At 32.5% G+C, this 12,990-nt stretch overlaps 1 long non-coding RNA gene across 1 annotated transcript; it reads left to right on the top strand.

Moving 5' to 3' along the window:
- Positions 1-524: 524 nt before the first annotated feature.
- LOC149133329 (uncharacterized) lies at positions 525-3,820 on the top strand. Its single transcript, XR_016243670.1, has 2 exons — positions 525-768; positions 1,887-3,820. It is a non-coding gene; the product is annotated as an uncharacterized LOC149133329 (long non-coding RNA).
- The last annotated feature ends 9,170 nt before the right edge of the window (positions 3,821-12,990 follow it).

Below are 12,990 nucleotides of genomic sequence, written 5' to 3' on the forward strand. Positions count from 1 at the left end.
GATCTAATCAATCTATCCCTCCTCCACTGAAAATGCTGGCCTTGTGTCAAAACTTGAAAGCATTGTATGTATAAAGGGGGCGAGTTGGCAGAATCATTAGCACACCGAGCAAAATGCTTAGCAGTATCTCATCCAACTTACTTTACGTTCTGAGTTCAAATTCCACTGAGGTCAACTTTGCTTTTCATCTTTTTGGGGTCGATAACCATAAGTACCAGTTGAGAACTGGGGGTCAGCGTAATCGACTTACTCCCTCCCACCAAACTTTCTAAACTTGTGCCAAGATTTGAAACCAATTTTTATATGTATAACCCGTCACAAACCAGTTACATACAATAAACAGACTTTGATATGCAAATTTGGTGATTTTCAGAGTATCTTAATTTCTGCATGGAGAAGTCTAGCAATCCTGTCAAGTCATCCTCAAACCTCCAAAATCTAAATCCGGCTTCGCATTATCTGTGCATTTCAATATCCTCAACATCCTGTATGTTATTTCCAACAATAAGTCTTATTGTATTACTATTTAGTATTAGTTTTCACAACTTGTCAGAAGTGAGTCACTTCTGGTTTGTATCTGGGATTGGGGGTTGTTTTGTTTTGAGCAAAATGGGTGGTGTCTTTTGTGTCTATCTATATCTCAGAAAACCTGCTGTCTACCCTGAATGTTCTCCTTCTATGGACATTTCAATGTTACTGTGAACGTGACTTTGTACCAGTGTGACCAATTTTCTGCTGCTTCTAGAATAATGGGCCTACGAAGTTTTTGTAAGATGATTTTAAAATATCTAGTTGTTTTCCTTACGTTAACCTGAGACATATAATCACGTATAGATAATTGTATATCAATGGGTAAAAGTATTTCAGCATATCCAACATTTTTTCCTTATTTGGTATTTTTCACACGTGTGTGACAGTTATAATAAACATGTTGAATTTTTGTAATCAAGCTTTGTTACAAGAAAGTTGTGTATCAGGGTGTTAAATATCAGTAAAACCCTGTTTAGATAATTTTTGTATTTAGGTTTGTCCTATTTTTGTATTTTTCTTATTTTGTAGTCTACCACAGTGATTCCCAATGTGGTCCCTGGGGCCCACCGGTGGTCCTCAGAGAATTTCTAGCGGTCCCCAGAGAATTTCTAGCGGTCCCCAGAGAATTCGTAGCCATAAAAAAATTGATGCCTTTTCAGATCTAAACAATATTGTTTGATAATAAAGACACTGTTAGTTAATAATAAGTAATATGAAGACAGAATAATAAGAAAATAAAATTTAATAATTATTCCATAAGAATGAATAATGTATAATATATAATCAATAATATATTACAATCATGAATTACATAGGCGAAGGAGTGGCTGTGTGGTAAGTAGCTTGCTTACTAACCACATGGTTCCGGGTTCAGTCCCACTACGTGGCACCTTGGGCAAGTGTCTTCTACTATAGCCTCAGGCCGACCAAAGGCTTGTGAGTGGATTTGATAGACGGAAACTGAAAGAAGCCCGTCGTATATATGTATATATGTATGTGTGTGTATATGTTTGTGTGTCTGTATTTGTCCCCCCAACTTCGCTTGACAACCGTTGCTGGTGTGTTTACGTCCCCGTAACTTAGCAGTTTGGCAAAAAGAGATCGATAGAATAAGTACTAGGCTTACAAAGAATAAGTCCTTGGGTCGATCTGCTCGACTAAAGGCGGTGCTCCAGCATGGCCGCAGTCAAATGACTGAAACAAGTAAAAGGTTACATAATTTAAATTTTACAATCACAACAGTTTCATAATAAATTTGATATTTTTAATAGATCACTACACAATATTATTTAATAATAAATTTGATACTTTTAATTAATAGAAATAAAGTATTTATTATTTTTATTTTTTTAAAGATCAGTTGTAATAATGTCTGAACCAACTGCTAAAAAGGCAAAACTGAGGAACTACAAAGAAGATTTTATCATGTTTGGTTTTCTATCCGTAGACTCAAAACCTATGTCTTGAATGTGATGCCATCATGACAAATCATTTCATGAAGAAAGTTAAGCTGGAACAGCACCAGAAATTAAGGCATCCATCATCTGTTGGTAAAGGTAGGGAATATTTTGAGAATAAAAAGAAAATACAGCCAATCAAACTACCCGACTTTGTAAAAAAGATAAATACTGAAAAAGCAAAGACACTCAAGTTATTTGGTCTCTGAAATTATTGCCAAGGTTACAGCACCTTAGATTTATGGTGAGAAACTTGTCAAGCTTGGTATGATAGCTTGTGCAAATGAGGTTCTGGGAAAAGATGCTGCATCTACTCTGAGTACAATTTCACTTTCAAATAACACAATTACAAGAAGACAGGATGAAATGTCTAATTTTGTTGAGGAGAAGATTGTGGAAATTCTCCAAGAGACAAATTTTTCTATCCAGGTTGATGATAGCACAATCCATAGCTAAGCTATCCTTCTGTTGTATGTCAGATTCATCCATGAAGATGATATAAAGGAAGAAATGTTATTCATTAAAAGTTTGTCTGAAACTACTAATGGAGAAGATATATTCAATGATGTAATGCAGCATTTTAATGATAAAATTAGTCAAATTCCATTGACTAATTTGATCAACATTGCATCAGATGGAGCTCCAGTCATGACTGGAAGAGTGAAAGGCTTTGTTTCTAGAATGAAATCAGTTGCTCCTCACATTTTTTATATACATTGCATCATCTACAGACAGCATTTGGTCGCTAAGAATATTGGCAGACACATGGAAGAAGCACTCAACACTGCCATATACATGCAATTAACTTTGTCAAATCAAACTCAGTGAATAATAGATTTTTTTATGCAGTTCTATGAAGATGAAGATTTTATAACCCTATTGCTTCAAACAGAAGTAAGATGGTTGTCAAAAGGCCTGAGCCTTGAAAGACTGGTGAATTTGTGGGAACCATTAATCAACTTTCTCATGTTCAAGAGTCAGATGACTCATTACAACTCCAAGAAGCAAGCTGATACAGCTAAGAAAATTTTGGACTTTCTGATTTTAAATCAAAAATATTCTACTTGAGTGATATTTTAAAAACAGTGAATCTGCTTAACTTAGAGCTGCAAGGTAGAAAATCAGATTTGGTCACCTATTCTCAGAAGATAAAAGGGTATATGGGGAAATTAAAATTTTGGAAAAAACAGTTTGGAAAAAAAAAAAAAATTAGGCATCATTTCAAAATTTTAACACCATTGTTCCTACATCAGAATGTATTGCTGCATGTATTACCCATCTTGAAGGTCTTCATGTAAACTTTGAGAGAAGATACAATGATTTATTAAAGATGGATTATCCACTCTGGTTTGTAAACCTAGAAAATTATGAGCCAGGAAATGAAAATTTTGAGTTAGCTGAAATGTTGCTGGATTTGAAAGAGAATATGAAACTGAGAAGAAGAGTTGAAAAAGAAGGTGTTTTTGCCTACATATCGATAAAGGAATCGCACCCAAATATTTTTCAACATGTAGAAGCAAGCATCATTTCTTTCTCTATCACATGGATGGTGGAATCTTCATTTTCAGCTGTTGTAGATATTTTATGTAGAAAAAGAAATAAATTAGATGTCAACAGCAGAGGAACTATCAGACTAAGACTAAATGAGTTCATTAAAATTGATTATAATATCTTGTGTCAGAAACACCAATATCAAGCTAGTCACCAGCTGAATGGACTAAAAATGAACGACTTTATGAAAAATGATTTTGATTTCTTGTGTTTATTTTTGTTTACTAAAATAAATTTTAAATTTTATCTTTTGTTTGCTGAAATAAATTTCAAAGTGTAAATAGATTATTTTGTCTTTTCATTAAGTATTTTAGTGTGAAAATAGAACAGCATAAAGTAAAAGTAGAAGTGGTCCCTAGAAATTTTTTCAAGTAAAACATGGTCCCTGGGCTGAAAAAGACTGGGAATCACTGGTCTACTGTACACTTGCCATATATTTGTATATACATGCAGTACACCTGCACGATGTAACGTATGATTAGAAAATAAACGGCTCCAAAAATTTTAATCAATTTCATCTTTGTTATCACAGTGGTAATTGTGGCCCCACTCGCCTAGATTTCTACATGAGGCAGCAACAGTAGAAAAAAAATTGCATAGGACTTCCAAGTCACTGAAAAGGAGTTGAAAAGTGAAATTGTGCCAGTGATTCACCTGAATAGCATAAGCTCTATAATGGCGGATCTCAAAAAAGAAAGGACATTGTGTAAGAGAGCCCTGATGTTTGAAATAAATTATGTGAAACAATGCATTACGATAGATGCTTTAGATGCTCTTGACGAGTAAGGGAAAAAAAATAAAGCACCTGTTCAAAAGATTCCCTGAGGCTCATAATACTTTTCATGAAACACTAGAAGATGAGGTTGACGAAAGTGAAAACTATTTCAACAATGTGCAAACTGACTATGTGAATATTTTATACACGGTAAAAAATGCATTCTAAGATATAAAACCCCAAACTTCACAAAGTGTGGTTGAAAAACCCTATGTTGAAGTCAAAGAGTTACTTACAAACTTACAAAAGCCTAAAGTAGAGTTGGAAACCTTGAAGGGTGATCTGTTCATGTATCATCAGTTTATTAAATTGTTTCAATTCAACATTGATTAGATTTGTACAGATAATGATTTCAAACTGACACGTAAGATAATTTAAATATATCTAGTTGTTTTCCTTACATTAACCTGAGTCATATAATGATGTGTAGATAATTGTATATCTATGGGTAAAAGTGTTTCAGTATATCCAACATTTTTTTCCTTATTTGGTATTTTTCGTCCGTGTGTGTCAGTCATAATAAACTTGTTGAATGTATTTTGTAATCGAACTTTGTTAGAAGAAAGTTGTACATCAAGAAGTCAAATATCAGTAAAACCCTGTTCAAATAATTTTTGTATTTAGGTTTGTCTTATTTTTGTATTTTCCTTATGTTGTAGTCTACTGTACACTTGCCATACATTTGTATATACATGCTGTGCACCTGCACGATATAACATACGAGTAGAAAATAAATAGCTCCAAAAATTTAAACCATTGTTCGTCTTTGTTATTACAATGATGATTGTGACCCAGTTCACCTAGATTTCTACACAAAGCAGCAACACTGTACTTATAGCTGAGATTTGTACAATTAGTGTTTACACTTAATTTTGTTTCAATTCCAAATTGTAAACAGGTTTGGCTGTGTGGTAAGAAGCTTGCTTCCCATCCACATGTCTCTGGGTTCAGTCCCACTGTGTAGCGCCTTCTACTATGGCCTCAGGACGACCAGACCCTTGCAAGTGGATTTCGTAGATGGAAACTGAAAGAAGCCCGTGATATATGTATATATCTATATATATAAAACTGGGAATGTCTGCCTGTCTGTGTGCATCACTAAAACTCGAGAACTGCTCAACCGATTTCATTCAAATTTTACACATGCCTTACTTAGGGTCCATGTAGTGTCATGGACCAAAACAATTTTTCAGCTTCTTGCCTAATGCAAACCTGGGGAATCTCTTATCTCTTACACTGTTTCGGTATTATGCGTCAAAAGTGAAACAATAACTTCTCTATTGTAATGTAATATAATACTTTCACTATTATATGGTTTCAATTTCAATTACTTTCACTATGTACATATATATATATATAAATATTAGTTTCATTTCTATTAGTTTCACTAAGTCTTTATATACATTTGAATATGTATGGATATACACTCACACATACACACATATGTATATGTTTATATCTTTGCATATATATGTATATATATATATATATATATATATATATATATATTTATATATATGTGAGTAAAAATAAATACAAAAAAAGGGTTTTGTATGATCGTGTATAGAGGAATATATTATTTCATTTAAAAGAGTTCCAACTCTGTCTGTTTTTTTATGTTTTATTTATATTCTTGTAAAATTAATGTGGGATATAGAATATGGAATATATAATATATAATATAAAAATGGATGGTACAATGAAATGAAGTATTGAATGTCTTATTGAATATATGGAATATGTCTTATTGAATATATGAAATATTGAGTGTTCAATATAAAGGATTAAATATATAAAGGCGAATACGTATTTTCAATACCTTGTGGTAGATACCGGCCATGATGAAATACCACACGGTATTGAAAATACGTATTCGCCTTTATATATTTAATCCTTTATATTGAACACTCAATATTTCATATATTCAATAAGACATATTCCATATATTCAATAAGACATTCAATACTTCATTTCATTGTACCATCCATTTTTATATTATATATTATATATTCCATATTCTATATCCCACATTAATTTTACAAGAATATAAATAAAACATAAAAAACAGACAGAGTTGGAACTCTTTTAAATAAAATAATATATATATATATATATATATATATATATATATATATATATATATATATATATATATATATATATGTATATATGTGTACATATATAATTATGTATGTATATACACACACACATATATATGTATATGTATATATAGATGTATATGTATATATATATATATATATATATATATATATATATTGTTGTACTTGGGGATGGTCATATTGCCAGTTTAGCCAATAAAAACACACGCACTGTATATTTGGTGTTAATTTGCTTCAGCTTTATATTACATTAATCTTAATCTTATTTCGGCCAGAGTTCTTTCGTCACACTTCTGTGACCTCATCAGTGGTCCTTTGTTTCCTTCCTTCTTATGTGTGTCTCACCTTGCTAAATATCAGCCATTTTGTATTTTGTATTCCTATTGTATGTGTCTACGCATGCGTGTCCTTCAATGTGTCTGTGTCTTTTGTAAGTGCATGTGTGTATGGGGAGTGTCTGTATCACCTATATACTCTGTTAATACGTGTTCGTTTGTATTTGTTTTTATTTATTTATTTGTTCATGTGTGTGTGTGTGTTTTTTTTTGTGTTTAATTAAATTTTGTTAACGTATGTAGTATTTAATTCCATTTGTTTATCTATGTATTGTATTATACTTTGTTCATATTATTATTGGTTTATGGGTAACATGTTGTAACATGCTGTGGTTTGTGGTTTGTTAGTGGTGTGTGCTAGTGTTCCATTCTAGTTTCCTATTCAGGCTAGGTTTCTCTTCTATTATGTGTGTAGCTTCAGTAATTTGTCTAAGTGCTGCATCACTGCTATGTGTAGATAAGATTTTAATTTCTATGTTGTTGATTGAGCCTCTATGTTCTTGCTCAGCGTGCTGGTACAGAACTGATGAGTTCTTCCCTTCCTTAAGTTCCCTCCAATGTTCGTTTGCCTGCTCCCCTATGCTCCTTGCTGTTTCGCCTACATATGTCATTGTCTTATTTCTGCATCGTCCCTCTGTACATCTTATACTATAGACCACATTTCTGGTTTTGCAGTTCGTTTGTGGGCTAAATCTACATACGATACAGTTCCTATCAGTGCAGGGGGTTCTACTGAAAGGGTATGTTCTACTGATAAGGGATTTAATAGGGTTGCCTGGCCTTTCAACAACCTTAATTCTTAGCTTAAGTTTGTCTAGGGCCCTTCTAAAGCGGTACGCCAGTTCGCCTCTAGGGGTGGTGTCGACGAACATGACGCTCTGGTACTTGTGGCTATCGTACCATGAGCTTGCCTTCCCTATTTTCTTCTTAGTCCTTTCTATGGTGTTCCATGATTTGCTCCTATAGAGTGGGCAAATCCCATTCCTATCGTTGCCTTTGATTGTTTCAAACTTCTTCATAGCTCCTTTGTATACCCTGATCCTTTCTTTATGGCTGTAACATGAGAACTGCATGCGGTGGACGAAATGTTGTACATGTCACTTTAATTCTGTAGGGTCGCACATGCAGGAGACATTTCGTCAGAGTAATGCGATTAATGTAATATAAGATTAATGTAATATAAAGCTGAAGCAAATTAACACCAAATATACAGTGCGTGTGTTTTTATTGGCTAAACTGGCAATATGACCATCCCCAAGTACAACAACATCTGTTTCAACACACGATTTCACATAAAAAATCTTGTAAAACAAATATGTATATATATATAGATAGATGTATATGTACATATATATGTATATATATATATGTCTATATATGTATATATATATATATATATATATATGTATATATATATATATATGTATATATATATATATATGTATATATATATATACATATATATTTGTATATATATATATATATATATATATATATATATATATATATATATATATATATATATATATATATATATATATATGTATGTATATATATATATATGTATGTATATATATATATATATATATATATATATATATATATATATATATATATATATATATATATATATATATATATATATATATATATATATATATGCATATATATATATCAGTACACGTATGGTCGAGACATAAAAAAATCAACAAAAATCAACATACCACGATGTACCCAACATAGTACGATGACTTCTGTTCATCATTATATATCTGTGAAAGAGGTTAGAATTTATCCGGTTACATCTCAGTAACACGTGCTTATACAGAATAATATTCAGCACTGAATATATTCTAATTATTTATAATATAATATAGGATAAAATCTTTATAAGAATTTATCAAGTAGTCAGCGTGACTTTCACGGATATATAATGATGAACAGAAGTCATCGTACTATGTTGGGTACATCGTGGTATGTTGATTTTTGTTTATTTTTTATGTGTCTCGACCATACGTGTACTGATGAACAAAAGATGCAGCTTACTTCGTATTAATTGAGAAACCAGTGGTTTGCCGTTAAGTTAAATGTTTTTAGGAGATTAATTTTTGAAAGTTGCATTCCTTCGCTTTCGGTAAATATGTTGCTTATTTTTTTGGTAGTTTTTGACTTATTTAGTCCCTCTAAGCGTGAGGCATTACTATTTAGTATATAAATTATATATATATATATATATATATATATATATATATATATATATATATATATATATATATATATATATATATATATATATATATATATATATATATATATATATATATATATATATATATATATATATATATATATATATATATATATATATTATAGCCTCAAGCCGACCAAAGCCTTGTGAGTGGATTTCGTACACAGAAACTGAAAGAAGACTGTCGTATATATTTGTGTATGTGTGTGTGTGTGTGTGTGTGTGTGTGTCTTTGTACCCCACCATTGCTTGACAACGGTTGTTGCTGTGTTTACATTCTCATAACTTAGAGGTTCGGCAAAAGACACTGCTAGAATAAGTACTAGGCTTACAAAGAATAAATCCTCTGGTCGATTTGTTCGACCAAAGGTGGTACTCCAGCATGGCCTCAGTCACATGACTGGAACAAGTAAAAAACTAAAAAAATTATGTCATTTTAGTCCCAAGCAAGGCCAGGTATCTCTGCTAGTATATATGTATGTGTGTGTGTGTGTATGTGTGTGTGTGTATGTGTGTGTGTGTGTGTGTAAATGTAGTGGCTTCATGCAGGCATAGCGTGGATTCGATCCTCGATAGCCAAATTTCATTTAACAGTTCAACACCACTTTTCTCACGGTAAAACAATAGTTTTTCTGTGAGCGACAGCAGTTTCATTTGCTGGATAGCTTCGCTAAGCCGGAATAATGTCTTCGCCACTTGACCCTTCTAACTTCTTCTTCACCAATAGCTAGAATGGAGATATCACAGACCTCCAACGAAATCTATTGTTCTCAACAATATGTCTATCTTTCTAATGACTTTTGGATAGTTATATATACTAGAATTTGGCAAGGCAGAATTAGTTAGTGAACGGACAACTAGAGTCATGGCCACAAGCAGGCAGCCACTAGAGACCAAACGGCCAGAGGGAGAAAGAAAGTTACAATTAACGACTATGTGAGACAACTTCCTTCGACTCTCTCACTTTCACTAACTCTCTTTTCTCTGCAACATTAGCATATCTCTCTCTATATGTTATAATGAGATCGTGTACACACATACCGGCCGAAATTAACTCTTTTTTTTTTTTTACCTCGTATGCTTTTCCATTTACTAGTTATACATACCAACCCGTCGTGGTTTTGGATATATACAAGGTAACAATAAATAAAAATGTCTTTACAACTTCAATCACTGTTCTTCCATCTTGCACACTGGTAACCAACATCTTAACAACAACTGTTACAACGTCTGCAACTAAATACAATACCGTTACATATATATATATATATATATATATATATATATATATATATATATATATATATATATATATATATATATATATATATATATATATATATATATATATATATATATATAAAGAAGTTGAGAATGCAGTGAGATCGTTTAGATTTTATTTAAAATCTTTTAATGACAACTGATTTCACAGATTTCTCTGATTTTCAAAAATTGAGATAGACTAAAAATTCTTCAAGGCTGCATTCTAATGACTGAAAGAAATAAAAGATAAAAGAAGAATCGAGAACGAGCAGTCCCAGACGGAATCTTCTTTACCTAAAAGTGATGTCATACTCACAGGAATGATGAGTATGACACCACACTGGTGGTGGAATTATTCAACTTCACTGAATCAGATTATAAATTCATCTTTACACAGGTACCATCTTGGCTGGTTGGTTAAGAAGTTGCCACCGCTTGACTAATACCTTATGGCTGAAGTTATATGCATGTACGTACGTAGGCATATGTGTTCGTACCTACATAAGACAGGCTTCTCCAGAAACTATCCACCTGATTCTCGTCACAAGACATTAGGCAATTGGAGGCAATGGCAAAAGACATTTGGCAGATATGCTATACAATAAGTATCGGATCTGCATCTACACATACATGTGTGTGTGTATCTGGGAAAATTTACATTCTTATTTGGTGTAGTTGAACAATTCCAACATTATATTTTTACCTCATTCCACTCAGTATGATATCATTTTTCAATCAACAACTTTCATTCCATGATTACTCATTGTAGGTATTTTTTTGTTTATCTCAAAGCAAATATTTTAAAATGTACCATCCGTTTGTGTATGTTAAATTAACATTTAACACATGGTAAAGTAACACTGGTGTCTACAGTGGTTATGTGTACTTTAATGTAAAAACTAGAATACTGTAGCGATCTCACACAGACGACTGTTCAAGTTCACTGTTGTCACGTGCGTTATTTTAACTCAATCAGAAATTTTGAGTAATCAGAAAATAGTAATGTATGGAAGCAGCTTTTGACTATTTGTTGTTGTTGGCACTCCGTCGCTTACGACGGCGAGGGTTCCAGTTGATCCGATCAACAGAACAGCCTGCTCGTGAAATTAACGTGCAAGTGGCTGAGCACTCCACAGACACGTGTACACCCAACGTAGTTCTCGGGGATATTCAGCGTGACACAGTGTGACAAGGCTGACCCTTTGAATTACAGGTACAACAGAAACAGGAAAGAAAGAGTGAGAGAAAGTTGTGGTGAAAGAGTACAGCAGGGTTCGCCACCATCCCCTGCCAGAGCCTCGTGGAGCTTTAGGTGTTTTCGCTCAATAAACACTCACAACGCCCGGTCTGGGCCATTGCGCCTCCACTTTTGACTATTTATACAGGAGTAAAGCTACTGCGTATCATTTGCTGTCTTAGTGGTCACTTTGGTAAGATTTCTTTGGATCTATTTTAAAACGGGGGCCACATTTTTCATTAATGTTTTACGTAGTGTTTTTGGTACGGAAAGACTTTCAAACTTCGTATACTTATCTATTTTGTGTCATAGAACAGAAAAATATTTTTGTATTCGTATTTATTTCATGTAAAAAATTGTCTTATTTCGATAATTTCAACCAATCACTGACAAGTATTCAGTTGTTTACATTTACTCCTTTGGCTGATTAAGCGATGTAAAGCGTATTTAATCTCCACACCTTCGTTTTATTTGCTTTTTTCATTTTAAATTTGCTTTAACCAGGGTTAGGGTTAATTGTTTCAGAATCGTTTGTTTATGTAGTCGGCACTTAATGTTTATCGGCTGAATGGACGTCAGTGATTGGTTGAAATTACAGAAATATGACAACTTTAACATGGAATAACTTATGGATTTCTTTTTTTTTAAAGAAGACTAAGAGAAAAAGATGTTTTATATGACACATTCTACCAGTGTTCCAAGTTTCAAAGTATTTCGTTAATGAAAAATGTGGCCCCCGTTTTAAAAAAGATCCGATTCTTTATTTGACACACCCAAAGCTATGAGTCAACCTTCGTTTAGTCTTTATAAAGACTTCTACTATTTAAAATACACATACGTTTATCTGATTGTTCTCTTTACTGAAGATTCTTTATTTCAGTGGTTTTCAACCATTTGTTGCCTATGGATGCCTTTGATTCCCGTTTTACTGATACGGATCCTTATAACTATTCAATGCTTAAAAAAAAGAACCTGTTTGTATTTTTATAATTAAACATTATTAGGAATTGTATAAAAAATTGTTAAAATATTTTGTATATAGTACAAGTATAACCAATTTATTGCACATAATTTTTAGCGACAAAATCTTAAGATAACCACTGCTTTATCTGTTTATACAACATTTAATTCTGTAAAATATTATTCATTGTCTTATTAAAACAAAATAACATAAAATATAATTGTAAATTTTTACAATATCCACCTGGCTTTGTAAAACACTTTAATAAGAGCTTTGCTTTCATGCAATACATTCCATCGAAAAAAATCGGTCATGCGGACTGCCTTTCGAGATTAATTCCAAAAAACATGGTATCACTAGAAGAGACTTGTAGCCGCACTGCATGCAGAAAGTGAAATTAAAAGTGTTACGACGAACGTTATCCAAGAGCTACCAGTGACGGCACAGAGTATAAAAATAAAAGTTCTAGGTGATGAGTATATTACGAAAAAAAAAGAAGCTTTAAAAAATAA

The sequence above is a fragment of the Octopus bimaculoides genome, chromosome 11, assembly GCF_046866305.1.
Source record: "Octopus bimaculoides isolate indiv1 chromosome 11, ASM4686630v1, whole genome shotgun sequence".
NCBI lineage: Eukaryota > Metazoa > Mollusca > Cephalopoda > Octopoda > Octopodidae > Octopus > Octopus bimaculoides.